Raw genomic sequence first — 27,350 nt, forward strand, 5'->3', positions numbered from 1 at the left:
CCACATTACAGATATTTAGCCCAGAAAGTTCTGCAGAAAGTCTGTTCCCAGCCCCGTTCTCTTGCTGGCCGTGCTGTCAGACCAGCACAAACCAGTGCCAGGCATGGGATCATGGGCGGAGGCTCTGGGGTTACAACTTCAGTAGGAAAGGAGGAGAGCGCTCTGCCAAAACAAGCATGGGTGGTGTGGCTTCGAGAAGACAGGGGCACTGAGCAGCAGGGAGCAAAGCTTGCTGGAGTGGTTTTTAAAGATGTTTTAGGAAACTGGCTTTGATTTTAACAGCTGGTTCTACCAAGAGAGACCAAACTGCCTTTGGCACAGCCCTGTCCTTTTTCTTCGCCTACACACTGCCATAAGCCACAAAGCACTCACCAAGACTCTATAACAAACTTAACTTCAAAAGACTAAAAGCCACAAAAAGTATAATGTCCCACAAGAAGGGAGCAGGAACATAAAGAGAGGTAGTAGCAGTGATTTCCCCATAAGTCGTTCCAGAAAAAGAGAAGCGGGCAGCCAGGATGCTATATTACACTTCCATATCGCTTGGTTCCCAGAGCCTCTCTAGTACCTCACAAGGGCTCCCAGCTTCAACCAGAAATTTGCCCAAAGGGGATACAGAATTGCAGTGTGGACCCAAAGCATCCATGAAGGATATGAGCTCCCAGTGGGCACTCGGGACCTCTTTCCATCCCCACCAGAGCAGTCTTCCAGGAGCGAGCAGCCAACTACTGGCAGCAGTGCTATGCATTGCCATGGCTGTCTCCTCCCCATCAGGCTCTGAGGGACCTCAACAAAAGCTGTGAGGACTAAGCTAAGGCTGGCATTTCCTCTCCCTGTCTTGTCATCAATTTTTTTTTTTTTTTCTCAGAACGGCTGGAGTCAAGGATGTGGTCTTGTCCTTATCTTTGAATTTCCTGGCTTTTGTCACCAAGCGTGTCACAAAGGCAGTGTTATTAGCCCGGCTCTGCTGATAGCAACACAGAGATTTTGCTGCTGCTCTCAGAGACTTATTAGAAAAAAAAAAAAAAATTTGCTTCAGACTGTGATGTGATTGCTGCATGTACTCCCTGCCCTGTCTCTGTCTCTGGGGTGCTCAGATGGTCCCTCTCAAAGCTGAAGGGATCACAAAGGACACTCTTGAAGGCAAGGACATTTCCCCCCGCGTGCAGTTTCACTGCACTGGTAGTATCTCTGGCACTGTATCTGCAATTTGCACATTGCAAGCATAATCAAAACAGTTTTCCTCCTAACTCATAACAGACAGCATTTCAGCGAGATGGGTTTACCATTGGTTGGTCCCGCCGCACAACCCAGATTAAAAACAAAACAACAAAAAAACCCACACCCAAACCCTAGTGCTGTGTGTAATCAGAAGTCGTATGTCCCACACTAGACAAGCCGAGCTGTACAGAGATAACAAAAGTTCAATAACTTCTTCAGCAGATTGAGCTCCTGATTACTGCAAACTACCAGTTTCAAAGAGCTGCAGCCTTGCCGGTGGGGATTCATTCACCCTTTCTCGAGCCAGGAAGCCACCTCCGTTGCTGCGCCATGGGCTGGGAAGCCTCCAAGAACCTTCGGGAGCCCGTGAAGGTGCTTTTGTCCTAGAGAGGATGTCTCTAAGACATGGAGAACTCAACCTGCTTTCAGAAGGTTTTTCAGGCCAACAGAGGCACCTGAGGACTTGGATAAAGATGACACTGCCAGATGGCATGGCCCAGGGAGAGGTTGAAATGAAGGCTGCGGGGGACGTGTACACTGATTTCTCCAAAGACTTATAACCATGATGAAGAAAGAAATAGCTCTGCCACAAGAGACTCTGATGAGAAAAGTCATTTGCTACTGAAATGTAATTTAAAAAATGTATTTAATACCAATTAACAACACAAGCCTGTAATATCCACTTATCTAAACTGCTCATGGATTACTTGCTTTTCACTTACTAACCTACCCACTAATTTCCACAAAAAAATGAAAATACAGGTCAGGCTTTTGCTACCAGATTTAGTTATTTTACTACCAGACAAAGATGAGCCAGAATGGTTATCAAGAAAAATAAGGGGGGAAAAGAGAATTGGGAAATCTTAGACATTGTATTAAAACAACAGTTTTTAGGGTGTTTGATTTACTATTCAACTGTGCACAGCTGCTGCTGTGAGAAATAGGAAGCATGCCAAGGGAAAGAGATGGGGGAAAAAAATTAAAGAGTGGGGGGAGGTTTGCAGAATCAACTGGTTAATGAGATATGAAAATTCTTATGAGTAAGCCCCCTGCTGAAATCTCTTGTTTGTTTGAACCAGCTTGCTGCTTACCCATTGACACGGCAGTTCAGGTACTCTCTCCAAAGGAATTAATCACTGAATGTGAAATTTAGGTAGCATGTAGGTAAGCATGCACCAGTTTAGATCCTCTGTATTTCCCTCTCCTAATCTTGGAGCCACCTAAAATCTGCTGGGGCCCGAGGCACAAGTTTTCCCTTCTCCCACTCAAGGAATGCTGCAGTGCTCTGCAAGAAGGGGAACATTTTCCACGGGGAGGGAATAAATGACTCAAGCCCTACAGCTGTGCACTGAGGAAGCTCAGCAGGACAAGCAAAGAGACACGGGTTTGGCTTCCACCAGGCAGAAGACAAGAGGGCAGCAATGCCCTGAATGATGGCTCTCAGCACCCTGCCTCTCCCTGGCTGGCCCTACCTCTCCCCAGACTCCTTATGGGGAAGGATTCAGGGTTCAAGTGTCCACAGAAGACTTAAGATAATGAATTTTTTGAAAAGGAAAGATCTCTGCTTGGTCCACAGGAAAACCCCTAACTCTTTCCCTTGACATTTCCCATAAGACTGCTTAGGCAGTCTCCTGCTGACTGTCCTCATCGTTACAAATCCCATTCCTGGGCACTGAGCTATTTTCAGACTCCTTACCTGGCAACAGAAGCACCAAATTCAGGATTACGCTTTCCACTAGGTATTTAAACATCCTGAATTTAGGAGCTGCATTATTGCCTCTTAATCTCTTCTGACATAAACTAAACCTTGTTTTGTGGTCCAAGTGAAAAAAAGACTTCAGTCTCTCTAGGTCAAGCCTGGCATGTTTTCAATACTTCCTTGGATTATGTTACCCAGTTTCTCATATGAGTAGCCCCATCATACTTACAAATGTCTTTCCCATTGATTGTTGTTTGTTGTTATGTTTTGGGGGTTTTTGTTGTTGTTTTGAGTGGCAAATCCTCAATAATTTGCAAGAAAATTAAATGTCCCTAGTGCTCTAAAAAAAAAACAGAAACCCCAAGGCGCAGAGCTCAAGCTTGTACCAGGAGGAACAACGTTCCCCATCAGAAAAGGGAACTGGCACCACCAGAAGTCCTGGCTTTCATCTTGGTTTACTCCTTGGTGAAAATCTACTGCTGGAGAAACTTTTCAGCCTGAAAAGTTCATTTGCAGTTGATTGATAAATTCCTGAAAACAGCCTCTTATTGTCATGTTGATTCAACCATATCTACAGCTCCTAGGCAGCTAATGGGCTTGGCCCCAGTCTACTGCTAATGATATTAATGAAAGGTTATTTTCTAGAACCTGTTCAAATAACAGGCATTTAAAGCAGCATGCAGTAGGGCTTTTACAGCAGCACACCTTGAATGCCCCTGTTTGCATCTGCTGCGCTGTGAGAAGATCTCCCATTGCGTCGGTGCTCCAGAAGGCCTCACCGTAGAATATTAGACTTGAGAAATCATTTATTGGACTCTTATCTTGCATACCTAATTGAGATGTCAGATCCCTGCATTCAAACTATAACTTGCAGACTAATTAAAGGCAACAGCTTAGTGCTTACCTAGGGATTCAGGGAGATTGCATGATGACCTGCCCATGTTGTAAAGAGAAGATTAAACAGACTGAACTAAACAATGTCTTTATTTTCCTGGTGATGCCTGATTTGGGGTGTAATCCCCTTTTATCCCCACACATAAACCTTTTTGTTATTTAGGGAGATACAACCTAGAGGTGCCTTGTGGACCTTTTCACCTGGCTTTGATGTCCTAACAATCACTAGCCTTAAGCTTGTTTTTTTCCTGCTTTATCTTTCCACAAATCATTTCCAAGCAGCTATCTGGTTAGTGGAAAAACCTCACTTTTCTACTAGGAGAATTGCAAATGAAAAAAAAATATATATAGTTTTATATATAGTTTACTTCCTTTTATTTGCATATTCATATTATCTGCTAACTCAAAATTGAAATTCTAATCCCTGACTGTCAAGCTGAATAAAAATACATGTGATCCTTCTGCAGAACAGCAGACCTGAAATGGCAAGTTAAAAGCTCAGGGGTCGCTGCTGGGACAAGAGGAAGCAGGAGGCAGTTTTCCTGTCTCCGTGAGGATGATGATGAAACCTCAATTTCACATGGTGTGGAAGGAGGCAGGCAGGCACTAAATATAAAAAAGAGTTTATTTGACAGTGTTATGGGGAGGGCAACTGGAGGCAAACATTTGACACTGACACACTGGAATGCTGTAAAAATTTAATTAGATGGGTACATTAGTCATAGTTGTATTAAGGGGTTCATATACTACATGCAAAAATGCGTGCTCTGGTACAAAAGAAATATTTAAATCTTTCCTGTAAATACCATTTCCCTCATTATTGGGAAATGTGGTCTCGGTGGGACCATTGACCATGTCATTGTATTTACAAAACTATGGTTAAAATGAGATTAACAGCATTTATGGGAAGGGTTTTCCTATACAGAAAAAGATGCCCATTATATAGGGTAGGTTGTGCAGCCGAGTTGCCATGAGGTAGGTGTATGTGGCTGCTAGCTGGTTTAACACAGGGTCTAGTTCTGTGCTGTTAAGCTATCTTTAACAGCCTAACGTTCCCTAAAACAAGGGTTATTGGTGAGCTGAGATGTTTTGAAGCATATCAAGAAGGCCCACTGCAATTTTTCCTGCCCCTGGAAACCACTGGGGAATGCTTTATGGCTGTCCAAAGGAAAGCTTGACCGACTTGCTCGCCTAGTCTGGGTAGCTAGAAAGCATTTTCAGAAATGGATCCTCACAAGGTCATCCCTTCGGATAGGTTTATTTGAGAAGTTCATGTGAATCCAGAGCATATTACCTCACAGCAAACAGTAGAGAAGAAAGACTGGGAGTTTTCATTAGCTCCTAATTTGGATCTGCAGGACATAATGCATTACAAATTTCAGTAACTTTTGAGATTGGTGGGCATTGTTTTCTCTGTTTTTAAGCCACTACAGCCACATCTAAAATCTTGCAGGGAGACACCTAGATTTCAACAGTCCTTTTCCACTTTCTGGTGAACCAGTAAACCAATGTAGTCCACATATTTCCCATATGCTTGACATAAAGGATCTGGGTTACCATGGGGCTGCTCCAAAGCGTGAACCAAAGTCTTTGTGGAAAAGCTTTGAACATGAAGATCAAGGGAGTAAACTGCTTCCAAAACTATGAATTGGTAAACCAGTTAGAAACCCACCCTGCCTCATAGAGCAGGCTTGTGTCTTAACTTAGATAAAATTCATATTTCTAGTCATTTGCAATAATGACCTTTTCAGAAAGGTCCAAAGGGTTTAGACCTTTTCCTTTATTTTTCTTTCCTTCAGCTTTACAACATTTGGAAAATTAGATAATATTTTAATTTGACAATGTTAATTTAGTAGTAAATAAACAAAAAATTTGTCATGTTTTATTTTAAGCAGTGCTTCAGTTGTGGTACCATGTGTGACATTCAAAAGTAATTTTGAGATTGAGATACCGGATAGGAAAAGGATGAAAACAAAAAATGACTCAACCAAAATCAGCTAATATTTAGTCTTAATCAGTGTTTGGATTGTTTTGATGAATTTAATTTCAATTCCATAAAAAAGGAGAAGGCTATATTGGTGATCAGTTTATTTCCCAGAATTCAGTGAACTTGCAAAGAGGATGCTGTTGTCTGAAATCACCTGTAAGCATATAAACTAGGAAGATGAATACCTTTGCAGTCACAACTGTCTTCCTCTAAAATCATATATTTTTGAGGGGAATACCAGGTATTTATCTTATGTCATTTACTGGCCACTAGCCAACATCTGCTGTGCCATTTGTGGAAACCCTTCCAAATTAGATTTGTCATAAGTTTCAGACACAGTGAATCAACTGAGAAGTCAAACAGGCCAAAAAAGAAGGGGGGCTGAAAGGAGAAGAAAAGAAATCCAGGATTACACATACAAATGAATGAATAGGAGCCTGTGTTTTTATGTGAAACACTGAAATGTGGATCAAAATTCACCTTCAGATGAACAGATCACCACAGGTGTTGGCATTACAGTTTTCCAAAACTTTTGGCGTACTATTTACACAAGTTGGAAAAACTGTGTCACACTGGAAAGGGAAGAAAAATGAAGCCTAAAACCACAGTTCAAATTAAGGAGATTCTTTCTTTTCTAACTCTTGAAATGAAAATTGCAACCTCACAAAAAGACTTGCCCTTTATTGCCATTTTTGTTGCTTATAATCAGTAGATCAATCAGACCAGCTGAATTGTTCTGTCATAAAGGATAAACAGCCAAATGACCACAAATTGATTGCAAGGCAGATGCATACACACATAAATTTTTAAACTGGGGGGGCGGGGGGGGGGGAAGGAAACAAACAAACAAACAAACAAAAAAAACCCAGCAACAACAAAACACCTTGCTCTAAAACATCTATTTTGAAATTTCCCCAAAACCATTACAGTGAGAATCTATCTGGAGCTATAAATACATTTTGTCGTGGGTGAAGATATCAACTGATAACTACATCTAATATAGCATTGGTATTAATAACTCAAAAAAAAAAAAAAAGATCTCTTCAGGAGCAATGTTAATGGGTAACATTCTCAAGAGGTTTGATTGCAAGGACGTATTTAACCATTGACACTGCTACACTTGGCAAATGGCAGTGGGACCTAAATTTAATAAACAATGGCAAAGGGGAGTCACCCAAAAAAAAAAAAAAAAGTTAGACAAAGAATGAAAATAAGTCAAAAATACTCTGCCTGAAAATCGGTAAGATTTCTAAACAGCAACCAATATTAAATTGAACAAGAAGTTCTGAGCAGGAAGTGAGGCAAAACTCCTGTTACATGGGTCTTTTAAAACTGAATGGGACAAAACCCCAAATCATCCTCTGGGGCCATTAGCATGATGATGAAGAAAAGCTTAGAGATCTCTGGCCAGCTGATCACACAAAGGTGCTCAGCACAACTTATCACAGAGGGGACACTGAACCATCTCCTCAGCAAAGTCCATAACAAAATTTTAAAATGCTAACATTATCATAAACAAGAATTTGAGTTTACACAATACACACCAAATAAAACAAAACACAAGAAGGAATAAAATGAGATGGTAACCATGGTTTGGATAGAAGTACGATGTACCATAGGTCACTTGTTCCAGATGCTGTACCCTTGACACTGTCACACTCTGCCTGAACAGAAAACAAGGATGACAGCAAGGTCCTAATACACAGCTCATCAGTTTACCTGTTTGCTAGTCACACTGATTTCTATTCTGGTTTAATGAAAACTAATGTTGCAGATATGAAATAAAAATTTCTGAAGTTCTTTAGTGACTTAAGAACTGAAGTTCCATTTGCAAAAGCCTGATGGGCGCTTTTGAAAATTGGACTTATAGTTAGTAAACCAGACAACTGAACTCTTAAGATCATTAGGATGATATTAGGTAAAAACTTCAAAGTCAATGGGATTTATATACCTTAGGCACATAAGCTCCTCTGAAAAATTTCCTTCATGTCAATCTGCATTCAAATAATTCTTCTCGTACTTGGCTATAGTGTGTTTGTCATGACCACTGAGCATGATAAATCACATCTCAAAAATCCAGTAGCAACAGGAATTAAATAAACGTCTCCTTAAAACATTACACTTCCTAAAAGGTAAAAGAAATCGTGCCTAAACTACTGGGGAGAGGATAGAAATAACTTGTTAAGAAAAAAATCAGACTGAAGTAATTCCAGCTCATCCAAAGCCTGTTCCCAAATGAGTGCTGGAAGATCAGAAAGCTGTGACTAGCAGAGAATAGGCAAAAGCAGATGTTGCGTCCAGAGCCCTCTTTGTGAAATTCAATAGCTGGTTTGGTTAATCGTTTGAACTGGTCACTTGGGAAGGCAGTGCCAGCTTATTTTATGGTAAGCTTGAGCAGTTCAATGTTTGTGCAGTGTGTTCACCTCTTACTGGAATAAAGAGGCTGTGTTTGTAAATAAGATGACAAGTTGTACCATATTAGGATCTTTTGCAACTGACAAAGCATTCCCATTTTCCATAGAAAAGGAATCATTTGACTGAGAAGAAATATTATCTGGCAGTATTTCTAGAGCCATGCTTCAAAGAGAAATTTGAAGCTGCTCTTGTATAACGTGCAGACATTAATCACTAAAAGCGAGATTCTCATAAACAAAGTAATCCAAACCAGTAACACAAACCCAGTTCTTCTCCTTTGCTGAGCACCGATCAGTGCAGAGCACACAGAAAGCTGGGTCAGGGCCTCCCTTTGCTGGCAGCAAGCAGCCTGGCCCCGCTGCCCGAGGATCAGCCCGTGCCCGTGCATCTCAGAGCAAGAGTAGAGCACTGCTAAAACCTTCCAACACTGCAAACTGTGAGCGAGACCAAGGAGATGCAAACAACTAAAACAGCATTGAAGGAAGCAAAGAAAAGTTTTAGCTGCCCACTCATGGGAGCAGCAGAATAATGGCTGGGTTGTAGTACTGTCATCTGAGCGAGCTGATCAATGCTATCAAGACCAAGTCAATCTGTGTCTGTGCAAGCATAGCAATGCTTGAATGATGACAGCTCTCTGGGTCCAAAGGGAGACATCCTTCATGTTGCTGAAAAGTAAGGAACCAACCACTGTGATCGGTTTTGGTAAGAGTTTTTGGTCCCAACCCTAGTGGCACTCCTGCCATGCTGAGAGCCCGAGGCGCTGCAGGGAGCGTTGACTGCTGTTGTTTCAACCATAAGGATAATTGCATCTCTCCGACCCGACTGTGTGAGAGGCACTACCGATACAGGCATGGTTAATGCAGCCAAATTCACCTTCAGGGAGAACTCTCCTGGAGCAATGTGAGGTGGATTCTGGTCCTGCCACCAGCATACGACACCAGCAACACCTTGGTGGTGTCTGAGCTGGTGGGATTCTGAAGCAGACAAGTTTTTTACGCAGGGAGGAATGAGGGAAACTATTTCCAAGCCCATTTAATAGCCCAGTCTGCAAACATTCTTCTCCTCTCTTGCTGCTGTTCTACCCTTGTCTCTCCTACTTGGCATGGTGCCTTTTCCCCCCCAAGCAGCAGCTGTGCACACTTGAATAGTAAATCAAACACCCTAAAAACCGTTGTTCCAAAATCTTTTCAGATCTTTTTCTCCTCTATTTCTGTTCTCTTTTTCTTGCTAACGATTAAGGAAATTGCCTTTTTTTTTTTTTTTTTTTTTTAAATCTGGTATGAACTAATTTTGTGTTGCAAACAACTTGATGTATCACAATGTCCAGCAAGGAAAGGATCTAGGAGGTTCATCAACTTCATCTCCCATCAGTACTTCAGTTGTTGGGGGTGGCAGGATTGTAGGAAATATACAGTGGGGGGCTTCACATATCCTTTGGGATCTGGAGGTCCCAGACTATCCTGTGAAAGGACAAAGAAGATGGTAACAGCCTGGATTCCCAGGTTATAAATATCAATACAAATACACGTCACTCGGTTATGATTTACACTAACCAGGAACCTGAGCCAAACACCCCAAATGGCATTTGTTTCTACAGTTTCAAGACTATTTCCACAACAGAAATGCCTAGAGGATTAATATTGTAGAGAGAAGGATGAAGACAGAACAGCAACATACCAGATAATTAGCACCATGCAGTGTATCATACGCTTTTTGTTGAACTCCACATCCATCATAGAGTAGCAGTGAGTTACTCTCTGGAGAAATAGGTGCATTTTTTGTCCAGAAAGCTCAGATTTACAGAAGGTAGCTTAATTGATAGAAATGCCTGACTCCTGACCAAAATACCTATCAGCTTAACTGTTCCTTTGTTTTGAAACTAGTGCAAGAAACTCATGTTGGACCTTTAAGGAGATACAATTTAAAAAAAAAAAAAAAAAGAAAAAAGAAAAAGAAAAAAAAGGACAAAAAAGAATCAATCTAGCACTGCCCCTATTATTTGCATAAGATACTTAAGCCCATGGATATCTTCTGCCTTTAGTTTGTATGTCTATGAGAGTGATGGTAGAGCTCTGGCTGTGAAAATACAATGAATGCTTTATTACAAAGAAAACCACAGTTTGAAAACCAGGGAAAACTCTGATTCACCAGCATGACTCACACATACGCTATAGAGCCTGCGATCCCTTTAGCAAAGATGCAAACCCAGCAGCATGTAAGTACTTGCAGAGAGAACATATTTTCCCTAAATGAATGATCTTTTCAAGGGCCTTATCTTATTCTTTTTGAAGGCAGCAGAAAGTCTCTCACTGGACTTAGGACTAGACCCTTAAAGGCAGGAGGAAAGTCAGTAGACACCATGTAAATATCCACAAAAATTACTCAAAGCCACTATCAAGATAATGTTATCACAGGAGATGGGAAGTAAGATTTCTGAGAAGGCTGTTACTAGCCTGGGGAGGACCTGTTACGTTGGCTAGCATCTGACTGTGATTAGCAAAGCTGAACTTTTCAGGAAATGAGTACTTGAGGGTTCCCACCTCAGGAGATAATTTTGACAAGTTCTCGATTTGAAGTAATGCTATTGAAAGCAGAATATTTTCAAAAGATTTTCAGATATCTTTAAAAAAAGAAAAAAAAAAACTAGGCTGGAAAGCACAAGCTTGTTTGAAGGTAGCAACTCCGTTGACTGCAGTATAAGGGAGTTCAATTTCATGTCCAGAGATGAAATAATTTTGTTACATTACTCTAGGTCCCAAGACCACTGGTCCAGCTGATTATAATGAAGAGTAATACTGGAAGAACATAGCAAGGAGTCAGGCTCACAGCATCGCCCTGCGGCCTAGCAGAGCAGTGAGGAGATGAAAGGAACCCCTTTCGTGTGTAATTTCAATTCATTCTTGCTGCTGGGGCTACATAAAGCACGGTGTAAGAACATACATTAATGGAGAAACTCAAACTACAGGTGTAATTACACTTGTTTATTCGACCCTCTAGAATTAGTGGCTTCATTTTCAGAAATGCAAAGCACCGTGCTGCTCCAACTGAATCAGCCTGATGACGAAGGATCTGGGTTAGTGCTGCCAGTTTGTACTCTCCATCACAGCCATACCTGGGGCAATCATTTTTCTAGTAAAACTAAGGTTTCTTTTTTAACATAGTTAACATATCACAATGTTAGAGGAACAAATCTTTTTCCTCAACTTGGTTTCCAAAATTTTTCCTTGCTTTAGGATGAAAAAAATTCACTACATATTGAATAGTCTTTGGAGGGAAGGAAACTATCTCAGTTTAGCACACAAGAATGTTACATTCACTATTTCTTTCCACATTGCTGTGCCTGTGCTGAAGCCACCCCTCTGCCCTGGGTCTCTTTGAAGATATTAATTCTTTCATATATTTCCCTGTACATATCTTTTGCTTGAGCATACCTGCATGCATTCAGCTTTCCTTTCTGTGAACTGCAGCTCTTTAAGGGTTCATTTTTCCTGGTTTTTGGACTGTAAATAGTGTCTTCACATGCCTCTCATCCACATTTAAGAGCCATAAATTGGCTAAAACATTGGGTTTATAGCTTGAGCCGTGGGAGTATTAGGCCAGGGCTTATGTTACATACAGTAGCTTGGTGTTCCTCAGCAGAAAAGGCAGATATAAGATTAAGTCAACTCAGACTCTGTACACTCATTTCCCAGCCATGCTGTGCTCATATGAAAGGTCATCTCATCCCCATGAAATCTCATGCTTCAATTTCCGAAGCTAACAAACTCCTCCTTTGGTTTTCAGAGCTGCCTGGAGCCTTTCCATGCTGGACTTGCTCAACTCTGCAGCCAGGGATGCAAATGAAAAGTATTCCTTACCATTTCCATGCTATCGGCTAACTTGACTATGGAATTCAGTATATTACACATTACTTCTGGGTAAAAATAGAGACAGATCTCTCAATTTCATAATATTAGGTTGGATCTGTACACTTCTGAAAGGGTGGAATTGGAATATGTTATTTATCTTGCTTAAAGAGAACATCAAATAGATTAGGAGTCATAAATGAACGTGTAGAAATGTTCTTTAATGCTTATGCAAAACCTCTACATAGAATTAACATGACATATTGAAAAATTCATCTTTCGTGTTGTCTGAAAAGAGAGATTATTTTCCTCTTCATAATAGGTTAAACATCTATATTCAGGATTACTGCTGAAACTTTGGTTTCTGCAAGTATTAGATCTATGGCTGACCAGACAACACCACTAAACAGAACCGATTTGTTTCCTAGTTCACAGCATTACTTCTTGGAGGAGAGGGCAAGCAGGAGGCTGGGTTAGTGGGAGCCCTTATCTGAGGAATGTTGCCCTCTGTTTTGATGGAGATGGGATTTCACTGGTACTGCTCCCCTTTCCTGGCACCTTCCTTGTAGCTTCTCCGGAGCAGTTACACTGTGAACTGAGCAGCTGTGAATGTAGACACGTGAAAATGAAGATATTCATGATCATCTGCACAATCCAACACAGGGACATCCAGGGAGCTGGTCCATTAAGTCACAGTTATTTCTATGACCCATGAAAGGAAAACCTACAGGATTTTAACCATATGCTTTCCTGATTGAGCAAACAAAATCGTACTTATCAGCGGCCCAAACTCCTACCTCTGGGTTCTCAGCAATATGCCTCAGCTATTTTAATATTATACCCCCATTTCACTGTGAATAGCCTATGTCAACAAGAGTGGGGAGGCTCTGTTCAGCCCCCTTACTTGCCTTTTCTAAGGGTCACTTTATGACCAGCATTTCTAGTTTTGATGTTTTTACAGCAAGCCTTGAACACTGATGGAGACACATTTAGCATGTGCAGAATGAGATACCACCCCACAGTCCTTTGATGTCATTACCCTGATCCAGCATCCAAAACATTTAAAACAAAAGCTTTCTTCGAATGGGAAGATCAGCATTTTCCAGCATGTCCTTCCAAAGATTCCTTCCCTACATCTCCACATAATGAACTTATCATAGGAGAGATCTTATTCAGAAAGGCATCTGCATTAATGCTTCAGAAATATTTGTTAGATATAGATGAGATCGCGTGTTCTTCCTCGCTGAGCTACATCACATCTCAAAGACACACCCCAGCAGAGAAGAGGGAGGAAGCCATTTGGGAATAATTCCTCCCTATTTCCGCTTCGCTCCAGTACCAACAACAAATACTCACACGCCCCCATTTCTATATGAACTGGGTCGTGCTGGGTGGTGCAATACTTGGTCTTTGTGTTTCTCCACCCACGGGTTTATGAGTTTGAGCCCCATCTCGCAGTAACCACAGAAGCATCTGGCTGCCCCTTGTGCCTTTACATGAGCTCACACTCCACAATCTAGCTCGGGTACATATGTTTATGGGTATGGATTCAGCAGAGTTATGAACATAAAACTCTGCACAGAGAGATGAGAGAATGCACAAAGAGAAAGTGTTAAAACAACAACAACGAACATTTAAAATAAATTGCAAATAGAGGTGCATAATTTGTGGTTAGAGAGACTGAGTGCTAGTTATTATTCAGTATCACTCATTTCTTTCCTCCAAACATGTATGAAAGCCAGGAACAAATAATGTTTTTATAAACAGGGATGAGGTTTTCTTTTTCAAATTAGATTATGTTAAAAAATAATCTAGGGTGACTGAGTGAGATTGTACCTATACAGAGAAATTACTATACAGCCAAGTGAATCATTAATCCAAATATAATGTATAACTTTACAGCAAACAAAAGCCAGACATATTGAGAGTGAGTTGTTTACAATAGAGAGTTACATATTAAAATGTATGTATAATTGTAACCTCCTGTTAACACCCTCTTAAAGAAAAGAAACACCAGTTCTAGGCTTTAAAATGCTGTGTCTTAACTACGTTCAGCAAAGAGCTCTATATGTAATGAGAGCAGCATACATAGGAGAGATTCTTGAGGGTGAAAAAAAAAAAATCACAAAAGCCAGCTCCTATAAAAGTGTTTAGCAGAAGTTGCTCCATCTTCATTTGTCTGTATCAAAGGAATTCATTGTCATCTCCAAAGACAAACTTGGAGGGGGGAAGAAAACGTGCTTTATTGAAAGCAAGACATATGATTTAATCTGATCTCACCAGAATTTCATTCTAGCCCTAGGAAGGTTGCCCTGGTGACATCACACTTTGTATCGTGTCCTCAGCCCACAGGCATCCATTGTAAGCTCTAGAAGAGACTTGGCATCAGTTGGGGATGGGAAAATGCACACATTTTGGAGGACTGATCAGGGGGAACAAATGCATCTTCCATCCCTGTTACTAAAAGAAGCCTAGTGCCTTGGCCTGGGTTTGCACTGCTTGCCTCCACCACCTCTAGAAATACAACAGAGCCAGAGAAACAGAGCTTCACATTTGCTCCAAGCTCTTTCCCCAAAACTATGCAAAGTACTTGACAGAGGAGAGTAACTGTTGGGTCTTCTACCAGTTAATCACTTCAACAACCACAAAGAGCTCCTCAAAGGGGTATAAGAAGCAAAGAAAGCAAGTTTCTACCTTCCTATTAAGAAACGGATTAGAAAAGCCTAACAATCACCTATTAAACAAGAGGGAAGCAAGACCAGAGAAAGACTAAAGAAACCCTTGAATGATATGTGGTGTCCCATAAAGACAATGCCCTGTCCCGTAAAGATTCCCTGTTTCAGCAAAGTGAAACCACTTCTCCTGAAAAACAACCTCCCCAAATGCAATCCTCTTTGCTCCTCCTGACCTGGAGTCCTGCTGAAGCCTATCAGGTGGCAGCCCCGTGGGGCCCTTGGGCTGGTTCCCAGCATTCTGCATTGTTGTGGCCCATCAGGAGCCAGCTGCTCTTCCAAAACCAGCAGCCCCCTTACAGGCACAAGATAAAATGCCAGAATGCAGCCACATGGTTCCAGTTTGCTTCACGCACCAATACCCTGTGCAATGCACACAGTAGATGTGTATATTATCTGAGCTCTAGGAGGCTATGAGCAGCTCTTCTGGCATTTTGGAAGTATTAGAGATCTGGAAACCAGGGAATACAGTAGCTCAGAAGAGAAAGAGAGACAGGGAAATATTATTCAGAAACAAAACTCCAGCATAAATCCCATTGAATCCATGAGATCTGCCAGGCAAATGACAGAAGCCACAGTCAACACAACTCTGAGCATCACACACGTTCACATCTCAGTGTAATTTCCATGTAATCACATTTCAATATTTTCCATCCCACTGAATAAATAGGTTGGAATGAAAATCCCTCAGACTATGTGGAGCGCTGGTTTCCCAAGACAGAAGAGAACCCAATTTCTCTTACCCTCTTTCCTAGAGCCAAATGGGGGAAAGCTCCTCTGCCAAATACTCCAGGCAGGCGATAGACCCACCCATCGACTAAATGAAGACAATGAGGAGGTGAAGATTGACTTGCTTGTTATCACAAGGTTCCCAGCTGCTGTGTGCACACGTTGGGAGGATAATTTCAGAGGAGCTTTGTTGCAAGTGCCCTTCTTTTCCAATCAGTAGGCATCACCACAGCTGGATAAGAAGCTAACACAAATACTAGCATTCGAGTCATTACAGTGACATGTAATACTACAATTTTCTGGGCTATTGATTATTGCTGTTCTGGCATTACAACCCTAAACACTGGAGGAAGTCAAGTGGAGAATGAGAAGAGGAGGATTTAGCATGCTGGTGAGCTGTTTAAAAGACCTCTGCTGAAAAATCTGCTTTGTCAAAATGATAACTTTTGGCCAAAAGGTACACATTTTGAGACAAAGGTTTTGCAAGTAGTTTAGGGATTTTTGTCTGGGTCTCCAACCTGCTAAATTAGCTCCCTAGTCTCCAAGCTATCAATTATGCTCTCTCAGGTTATACTTTGTTTTCCTTTAGCGCAGTTTCATTCTGAGCTGCACCACAACCAAATTTCTGAAACAGGTAAAAAAAAATATTAGTGTTTTTCTGTCCCTGACACCTCCTTAGTGTTCAGACAGAGGGAAATAACTCTATCATAAACTCTATGGGGAGTTTATTGATAACATAAAATGGTATATTTTGCTTTCAAGATATTTCTTATTACAGTCAGAAGAGAGAGAGGATGTGAGTCAGAAGCTTTTTTTCTTGGTTTCACTCGTTTCATTTATTCACTGGGTTTACTGAAACTGAAATAGCTGTTAGAGCTAGAAGTCCTGAGGCGCGTGTGTCCTTTAGCACAGAACTTAATTTCCAAAACAAACAATTGCGACTACGTTTCTGAGTGTCACCTTCCCGGCAGCATCTGATGCATATGCAAAAAAGCAAAAACTCGAGTGCTAAAGCTTCGCTGCAGCTAACTGCTCTCCATTTCAGGGAGATTTACCCTTTACCAACACTGCTTTTATTCCAGCACTCATTTCTACAGCTGGATTACTTTTAGATGCTTCCCTCCAAGCAAGCAGGCAGTGGCAGACCACTCTTTTGTCATCTACACCAGCTCCCCCCAGAAAAAGCATGCACGTTGAACAGATCTCCCTTGACGTCAGATTGAGGTGACTCTCAGGAACCCTTCAGAGAAGGCTTTCTAATTTAAGGGTTCGGTATTTTGAGTCATTAGCAACTGGCTCCTCCTGCCTTCTGCTATATGACTGACCCAGTTACACTGGGTCGCCACACTATGGTGTGGAACAGTTTTGACTTCTCTCATTTTGTGATGCCTGCAACAATATTTATTCACAAGCCATTTCAAATAAAGCATGTTGCTTTACTGTGTTAACATCAAAGCTGAGCTTGCAGATTGTATGGTTTAATTTCTATGATATGCACACCTATACTTATACATATTTATATATATATATATATATATATGTACACACGCATGCTTGCTCGAGAAAAAGCAGTGCAGGGCCGCTTACAGTAACAACAAACAGGAGAGGACAGGGATTTGGGATCTCGCAGCACGCACGCATATGCATGCCTTTCATATTGAAATCCCCACATGGAGTGCCTGCAGGACCGAAGGCGGGCACCCACCTGCCCCAGCACCTCACCCAGCCTGCCCCGAGCTGTGCCCAGCCCCATTGCACGCCCACCGGCCCTTTCCACAGTGCCAGTCTTTCTGTCTGGGTGGGATCCCATTTTCTCCTACCCAGATGAGTAATAGTTCAAGGCAGAAGTCCCTGCGCTCCATACCTCCATATTTTTATTTTACCTCCTCGCACACAGAATGACTAGAGGTGATGGATGGCCATATGCTGATTTGTGAGTAGCTTCCAAGATAGCAGTGATGTTTCAGATAATTCAGAATGAGTGCCAAAAGATTTTTGGTGAATTCTTGTCTGCAAGACATCATTTCTGGTAGGGTAAAAGCAAGCTGGGGAGGTTTTTGCCACACCCGTGTACCCCTTGGGATACTTGTGTGCAGTACAATGTGCATCTCCCAAAATAACCAAACTAGTCCATGTGTACACCTGGAACTGCCATCTGCTCAAGTGAACACACCATTTTTCCTTGTGTCTGATCGTGGGTGAGGTAAAAAATATGTCAATATATATTAATGAATGATTTCAGTCATCTTAGCCGTGAGTAGGTCGGTGCATTGAGAAGTGAAGCAGTAAAAGTGTCAGCTATCCTCTTTCTAATTTCCCTAATCTCCACCTCACCCCCATTCTTCCTTTAAAAGTGGAAACTGAACTTTTAAAAAGAACAGTAGATGAAAATCAATACCAGTAGTGAGCTATGACATGGAACTTTGTGCCAAGACACATTGAATAATATTGATTTCTCTAAAATATATGCTCATGAAACCAAGCCCTTGCATTCTGAGCCATTTTTGCATTTGGACTCTAAAATCTTTGCACTCTAAAATCTCTTACTCAATTTCTGTCTTTCTCTCTCTCTCTCTCTCTCTATTTTTTTTTTTTTCAGGGACCGTTTGGCGCTGAAGATCTCCGTAAACCTTCTGATCAATGGCCAGAGAAGAAGCATGGTCCAGAAATACTGCAGGGTCCTTAGTTCCTTTCTTCAGTAACACTGTGAGAATATAAACTGTTTGGCGACAAGCATTCATCAGTTTGGGAAGAAGAGGCTCAAATTCTTTTACTCCTCACTTATCAGCATAGGAGAAGAAAACATTAGCTGAGACCGTAAGGTCTTCTCTTCCTTGTCTTGATTTGGCCACAGCAAAACAGATATAACCATACTGTCTATGGGGGAACTGTTCAGCATGAGCCAGCATAGGAAACGTGAGAAGGGAGCGCCAAAGACCTGAACTGTAACAATGGCATGAATACTGTTATCACACATACATGGGACAAACTGCGATCCTTCAGACGTTTCCCTGCAGACTCACCATTTCTCTTTGCCAAATCTGAGCCCTTCTTGCACAACATAAGGCTTTCCCAGCAGAGGTGGCCTGGGCAGCATCTTATTTTTTCATTGCCAGCAACTATTTCTGAGAAAGGCTAGAACAGAGCGTGCCAGAGTCTGGAATTAGATACAAATTAATTGCATGTAATTACTCAAGAGCATCAAGTATCTTTTCAGGATTTTATGCTTATTGTTATTGTAATGATGTTCAATTTGCAAATACAATTATTGTAAATTGCTCTATTGATAACTTCAGCCTCTCTATTGTGTGTGATCACCTCACCACGTTTCTTGTGGTCTCCTGAAATGAGGCTTTTTTTTAACCACCAAGCAGACACAAATAGAGCTGAAAATTGACTGCTGTTCTTGCAATGGCTTTCTGCTACTCAGAAGTGGGGAACTAGTAAATTATTAGCTTTCGATTAAATTAAAATGTCACTGCAACATCTAAGAAGCCAAAGTCATAAAAACTTTATTTTTGTCTTTCACCAGAAGCCTGCTAATAATAAATTACTAACACTTTTGTTCCTGTATTCTTTTAACAATGCAAGATCTTAGTAACGTTAATTTTGATTTTTTTTTTTTTTATTTTATTTTTTATTTTTTATTTTTTCATCTTCTATCCACTTGGGTTTCTCTCACTGTTTCATGTAAACTAGGACCACCATTGCTGCACGGATGTGTTGGGAGGGTTAATAAACTAAGGGTTAAAGCCCTTTAAAAGCCGGTTTTTATGTAAATTATGTGAAATTGGTTAAACATTTTTATTCTTTAGCTGCCCACAAGGTATAAAGAAGTATTAATATCCACAACTACTGGTATATGCATTCAGCTATAGTCACTAATGCTCATTGCTTGCATGTTTGGTCTCAGAAATTCCCTACGCGTGCTGCTTTCTGACAATTGAGTATATTGTTTGGTCAATGAACCCCATAGAAGAAGAAAAAAAAAGTAAGTATGGGGAGAAAACATATGGCATTTAGAAGGGGGAAGCTGAGCAGCATGGAGAGATGCAAGAGAAACAAGTTATGAAGAGGATAAAAAGGGAAATGGAAAAATCATTGAAAAATTATTCTCAGGGGCTCTTCTCCTTCCCTCCCAGATGATGTTTTCTTCTAGCCTCTTCCTTGTCCAAAGACCTACACAGCCTCGTCTGCATGGCCTTTCTTCTTTACATTCATTTCAAGTCCATTTTTCACTTAAATATGTCCCTTGCCGTTGTCCAGCTCCTCTGTGTCACCAGAAATCCTTTTTTTCCCCCTGCCCAGCTTGGTTATTTGTCTGCAGAGCTTAAACTTCAGGATGGAAAACTCAGGTTAGATATTAGGAAAAACTTGTTCGATGGTTCGGAGTGTAGAAGCACTGAAATAGGTCACCCGAGGAAGTGGTGGAGGTGAGGTGGTTTTAGGGAATGAATTCAACAAAGATGTGTTGGGGATTTCCTAAGCCTCTCTTGTTTTGCCTTGGGGCAAGAGGATGGACCAGATGACCCCTCCAGAACTCTTCCAGCTTTATGTTTCTGTTATTTCTTTCACTTCTCCAGGGTCTGAGTCTATTTAAATGTCTCAGGGTATGTCAATGCTTAATTAAAACTTTACAGTACCAGGCAAGTGTATAAACCTGTAGAGACTATTTTTTCCAGGGTCACTGTGCTTACATTCAGAAAGCTGCTGACACAAGCACACACAAACACACATGGTGTTGTAAGAGGTGCACTCATCATTTATTTATGAAGTTTATAATCTGACACTTAAAAAAAAAAAATGATCCTAACAGGCTCCAGCATTTCACAGTTGTTGAAATGTCACCTCTCAGATACAGATATTGATTTACAGTTTGAGACCAAGTACATTGTATTCTGTGCTAACAAGCCAGTTCAACTCCATTCAACATTTCTCAGTAAGGAGAGGGCTAAGTCATGCTTGGTGTCATTGTCAGAAATGACTGAGTTTTGGGGGGTATTTTAGCACTGGGCTCTGAACTGGGAGCCTGTAGACATGGGTCTCTTCTGATGTTTCTCTGGCACATAAAGAAACAACTTTAATCTCATTTCTTTCACAGCTTTATTGAGATCTTAGGACACCTAATTCAGCCACTGACTGATGGTTCCTCCAAAAAAATTTGCTCCCTGGAATATGATAAATTTTTTGAACGATCACCTCAAGTGGGATAACCCCAACTGGAATCCATGTTGTCCAAAATGCTAAAAATAGGAGCCACAGATCCTGGAGAACATACAAGCTGACATACAGGGAATGAACCCCAGATGCTGGTGGTGGACAGCTCACCCCCAGCAAGGCAGCAATAACAATGTGATAACTATATGAAACACAAGATCTCAAAATATATAATATATATACATACAAATATATATACATGCACACATATAGCTTCATTTGCATAGAGGTAATTTCCAGATCAGAAGGCCAACCTCTCACGTTGAGGCAAGCCAGTGGCACAATTCCTGCAGATGCTGCTGGGACCATTGGAAAAGTTTTCAAGACTTAACCTGAATGTAAACTTCCAAAAATGAAATCCCTACTGAAGAAATCTGTGTATTTTCCATCACGTATCCATTGGTACTGAGCCAGGTACCAGACACAACTACAGTCGCTGCTACTTTTTAAGCAAATTTGCCATTACAGAATCTGTCTCCGGTATTAATCATTGTGTACACCATGCAGGGCACACAACAAATTCATCATCCTTAGTTCCTCTGATGCTTGTTATTCTCATTGCTGTTTTCTAGAACATTTAGGCCTGGGTATCTCACTTGTAAAGAGCTATATGCTGAACTGTTAATGCCCATGGCTTCAGCACGATGTAGGTACTTACTTTTGCTGTCTGTGTATTTGTTGATAGAAAGACCATGCTGTGAAGAACAGGTGAATTTCTGGTAACCAGGAGGTATTAGGTGAATATCTTAAAATTTCCTTTTTTCTTTCCAGGCCTCTAACTTGGCTGCATGCTTTACTTAAAAATAATAGATTTCCTTTAGATGTCTTAGTCCAAAATTTCTCCTGCTTATTTAAAGAAATGATTGCATGGTGTCCAGATGTTGTTTTGCCAAGAGGTAAGCTGGAAGATCTACTGGAATCTTTTTATTGCATTTCTAATCCAAAGTGTTCTAATGACGTTAGCCTTGCAAATATCATACCAAAGAACTTTCATTTAGGCTTTATTTTTCAAATGAGCTTTTTTAACATTTTGCTTTCCCATCCCACTCTTTATTTATTTATTTATTGTGGCGCTTTGTGGTGGTGGTGGGTGCTCGATTGCACCAGTGGAAGGATGTGCAATCAAACTTGCAACGAGACAGTAGTCTCTGATTGTCATCAGCTGCAGCTCATTATTCTCTCAAGGATTCCTTGTGCCAATCGATGATAAACAATGTGTAATCACTTGCAATTGATTGCAAATCAGATTGCATAGACTGGCATGTGGAGTCCTTGATGGAATAATGAGCGATGCCTTTTGCCCACTCCTGGGTCTGTAAGGCCCACATGCCATTATCTGATAGCTCCTCTCCTCCCTTTGACTGAAATGCTAAGCAGCTTGTGCAGGATGTACCAGGTCAAGGTTGTGCTTATATTTGGCACACAACATTTTGGTCATTCATTTCACATTGGTCTTGTCCCTGTGTGTCCCCTGTGGTTATATTTCCCTGGGGTTTTACCCTCTGTGCAGTGCTACACAGACAAAATAGGAGGGTGCAAGGAGATGTTTATGACTCAGTCCATCACCTGTGCGTTAAATCTATTTTTCTTTCTATTTGTTAAATATTTCTCAATCTTTCTATTTTTCCCTTCAAAACTGGGGTGGCAGTTCAGTTTTGAAGCAGTGGTTAGAAAAATGGTCTGGAGAAGTAACAAAGCACTAAGCCCCAAATGACCTGTTCCAAAGCTAAGTACGATACAAGGTTAAGTTCAGCTAGGTTTTGATATTCAGACTTTTACCTTCTAAAGCAGTATTAAAAATATCATGAAGTAGTCAGTCAAAAATAATAAAAGATGGTAAATGTCTTCTGTAGCTACTTTGTGATTGCTGCTTATGGCTGTCACCAGCTATGGTTGGTACTTGTAATTTTTAGATGACGGTAACCAAACACTAAAATTTCAATTTTAGAAGTATTCTGTTTATCCAATTTCAAAATACATTTATATCTATCAATCTCACTCCCTGGGTGACTGTGCTGGAAGACAGTGGATTTCTGGGACAGAAATCTCATTTTTATATATATATAAATATATTAAAAAAAAAAAAAAAAGTTCTTTCATTAAAAGAGACCAAGAAAGATCATTTAAAATCACTTTTTTTTCTGGATGTTTTAGTGTTTCAGGTCTAGGTGTACATGAGGCTGCAATGATCTCATTCCAAGCACTCATCTTAGAGGAGGACATGAAATCACAACTGATATCCACATGAAAAAAAAAAAAGAAAAAAGAAAACAACAAAACCATTAAAGAGTACTAATGAAATAGGTTGTTCAACTGAGCTGATTGTTTGTTTGTTTGTTTGTTTTTGTTAGTTTGTTTTTTGAATTTCAGAAAGCAGGGTCTTGGCTAGATCTTTCTATTTAAATGAGAAAAGAATAACATTAGCATTCACTGAATATTTTGATTATTATCTATATTGATAACATACTTCCTTTTAAACATCTGTAAAACAATCAATTGGAAACTGATGCACTGCTCTAATCTTAATTTAGAATCTGGTTCTTAGCAAGTTTAAAAGCATACAGAACCAAAAAGTAGACTTTAATAGAGACAAAATCTTTTAGTAAGTATGCTTTTAAAATGTGTTTTGGTGTTGGTTTTTTTCCTGAAGAAAATTTTCCTCACAGTTTACATAAACAAAAGTAGCTCCACAGGCTTCAACAGAATTAACTGATTTACCCAAATATCAATGAGGTCAGGGAGAAAATTACTGAATGAAAAATACACAGCTAATAATTAATGCATTTGTAAAACTTTTTCCAAGTGTTTCACTAGTAGTCATTGGTTTGTTAAAGTACAACTTTGCGAAGCTGCAGTGTAGCTTGCAATTGCTCTTCTCAGAGCATCACAAAAACCAGCATTAAAGAGATAAAGCACATACCTTGTCTGCAGCAAGCTTTTAGAAAATATTATTCCCCAGGGAATTCCCCCTTCAAAAACAAAACAGGTCATGAATTTGTTTGGAAGTCCATTTTTTTTCACTGACCAAAACTGGTATGTCAGCTAAGGAAACAAGTAGACAAATTTGTTTATTTTTTCCCCCTTAATCTCAATTTATAAACAGAAACAGCAGGAGACATTTTCTTAGCTTTTATCTTTTTTAAAGTACAGCCTTATCAGAGATCCAAAATATGTCAAAATTCTCCAGTATTTTAAAGGTCACATATTTGAATAGTTGGTTTAAATTACCTACATTAGAAACAAATTCCTAGCAGTTCACCTACCAAACTCGAGAACACACTCCAAAAGTATGTGAAGCTTTTGAAATATTGCTTACAATATGTGAGCCAAAGAGTTTTGGACAGGAGGGAATGACTTCTCAGCGGTGTGAGCCATCCCTGTGCTGCAATGGGCAGCAGCATTTCACACCATCGACTCTAACGGCTCTTGAACCAGGCCCTTATACCCTCTCCAAAATGAATTTTGCTTGTTGAAACGCTCAGCTCTGAGCAGGACCAGCCCAGGAGAAGGCCGCACAAGAACTGCGTGTTTGTGTGTTGCAGTATTCAGAGGCAAGTGGCTGTTGAAGCTTCATTGCCACCAACAGGACTCCTCGATGGCAAGGGGATTCACGGCTCCCAGTGTCGGCAGGGGCTTAGCAGATAGTTTTTTCATTTCTCCTCGAGGTACGCACACCCAGCACCTCCCTGTCAAGGCAGGTACCTCCTCTCTCCATCTGCTCTCCAAAGGGATGGATTCATGAACATGGTGCTGCAGTAGTGAACCGTTCCCACCGCCCGGTGTGCAGCAAGACATGGGGCATGGGGTTGGCCGAGATGCAGGGCTGCAAACCTGCTGGGCCTGGCGTGTTACAGGATGAGCTTCTGCACTGCTGAGGAAGGTGATTTCTTCCTCTGCTTCGTCAGCTGTAGCTGGGCAGACAGCTTTGCATTGGCCTCATTACATGTCTACAAAGAGGAGAGAGAGCTCTCGCCAGCCTTGGGATAAAGGGATGCTGGAGGCACGGACGGTACGCTGATATCTCTGCTGTGCCTACAGATGTCTTGTGTAAGAGCAGTTGTGATGTGGTGCAGACTGTGGGAGACGTCCTACGTAGCTTTATTTATTTACACTGGAGTTTTTGTGTGACAGATATCCAGCATTTCGCATGTTTCCCCTACGTGAGTCAAAATGTTGGCCAGTTTACAAACACAGTGGGCACGGATGTGCTGCAAACCACTCGGTAAATAATTACACCCAGGTTTCTATTAACTGCTTTTGCTTTCTGCAGCATGCTGATGGAAATATGAGGCTGGTGAGCATCTGTGATGGGTGCTTGTTTATTTCTAGTTCTGTCTTACTGCAGGAAAAAGCAGTTTTATTATGAGCAGTGAAATAGATAAGACAATTTGTTTCTGTTTTAACATTTGTTAAGGGTTTTTAAGCATTAAATACTAAAACAAGAGCTCTCAGAAACAAGTTCTGGCTATAGATAAATAATTCCAGTAACTGAGTAGAATGATGAAAACACTAAGGCAGGACTTACATATTCAGTGTGATGGTAAAGAACATAAAAACTCTCTCACACTGAATTTCTTTTCCCTGAGTGTGTATATATTACTTGCCGCATTGAGCAACACCTGTAAACCAGAGGTGAACAACTTGTTCACATCTAAGAACTGGACAAGGCTGTCCTGATAAAAGAAGAAAAATAGACAACAATAAATAGAGCATAAAATACGGAGTGGTGAGAAAGATGTTCATGCCTGGAGATGGATTCAATTTAGGGTTAGGCTGCGTTCAGATGAGAGACTTAATTAAGACAAGGGTTGCGTTCAATTGCAGTGAAATCTTAAGGAATTTCAGACCCTCTTGGCCAAAACCTCCTAAGAATCACTGTTTTCAGGAGATTATGTGTATAGTATACACAAATGGAAGCAGACCATATGTGCTGCTCCAGGCTTGGAAGTGACTTAGTAAAAATGAGAGTTAGGATTTCCAAATCTAACTCAGCTCACTCTTCCCTAACACTAACGAATTCAAGAAAGAAAAAAAGATATTAAAACATTATGAAAGTCTGAGAAAGTAGATTTTAACTTGAACCATGGAAAGATGATGGGTCTGTATCACTGGCCCATGCCTGTGGCCTATTTAACTTGCTACTAGTTTACACAGTCTTCTGTCAGACAGTCTTAAACTGTTGAGCAATGTGATATATTGTTGGAAAGTACTTGGAAAATGTTCATGACTGAAGTGTGATTTAAAGGTCTAGTCTTACAAACAGCAGCACATTCGTACATTGTGCCTGAGAGTACCTTTCTCCAGAAGTTTTGAGCAGAGGCACCACGCCATGTCGTGCTACGCAGATAGCTCAGACCACGTTTAAGCCAAGCCAACTTAATTTGTAAATTCTCCTCTGCCAACCTCCTGAAACTTTTCCTTGAAGATGAAGCCTCTATTGTATGGTATGCATTACAGAAATTAATAAAGCTAATGCAATCAGGCACTGCTGGTTGGTATGTGATTCATCAGTCACACATCTCTGTTTAATTTGCACAGATTTTGAGCCTTCTCACTTACGCAAAAGTCTCAATGTTAGTTTAAGAAGTTGTATAAGAAGGAATCCATTTTCTGATGCCCCATAAAATATCTAATAGCAGTGAATGATTACAGTTGCAAGAGCTATTTTGGCTGGAATCGTGCTAGTTCCCCAGGCCCAGGATTAACACCACTTTCCCTGCATTTTAAGAACACGGGAATTGTCAGTATCCTCCAACCAGCAGTGACTAAAACCAGATGTTTCAGTGCAAGAAACCTCTCATTAAGCTTGTAGGGAATGAGCTTTGAAAAACTGGTTTGCTTGTTTGTTTGTTTGTTTTGACAAAGGGCAGTGCAAATGCACCTGAGTGTAAATGCAAATTGAGCTTTTTGAGCTTCATGTTGATACAGCAAAGCCTAAAGGAAACGACAAAAACACCCAGCCAACAAACAGCCCTATTTAGTTTGTGGTTTCAGAGCTAAACTCCAACCCTTGAGGATCACTGAAGGCAAATCTAAGTTAGAAATTCTGCCCTTTGGAAATTCTACTTTTTGTTGTAAAACTCCCTAATTGGCAAGGCATGGAAGATCTCAAGTTTCATTCTGAAGGCTCACATGGGGCTACCTCCATAGCCAGATATTTGGCTTGTATAAAATTGCATTATTTTGATTATAAATAAAAAGAGATGATTTGCTGCGCTCTAAATGCAGCATTGACACGTGTCTTCAAGTCGGACAGGTTTTAAACAGTAGCAGTAAGGCAGGATAGCATGAAGCTCAGATCCAGCAATGCCTCCAGTAAAAACACCACCCAAGTAAGAAGGATGGAGGGTGGTGTGTGCTCTGGCTATGGATGAAAGAACCTGCTTCAGAAATGAGGAATGGAGCGAGGCTGCCTGGTTGGAGCAGTTTGCTTTGAAAGCTAACTCCTCTCTCGAGGCAGTCCTGTTGTGTCCCATCTGCGATTGAGGTTATTCGCCTGACACTTGCAATGAAATAAGGGCTTGCACTAGGCAAATAAGTGCACTGAGGTAGGTATTCAGCCCCTCTCAGTCATGGCCATATACTTCAGCACTTCTTTCCCCCTTGTCTTG

The sequence above is a fragment of the Anser anser genome, assembly GCF_964211835.1.
Source record: "Anser anser genome assembly, chromosome: 11".
Lineage (NCBI taxonomy): Eukaryota > Metazoa > Chordata > Aves > Anseriformes > Anatidae > Anser > Anser anser.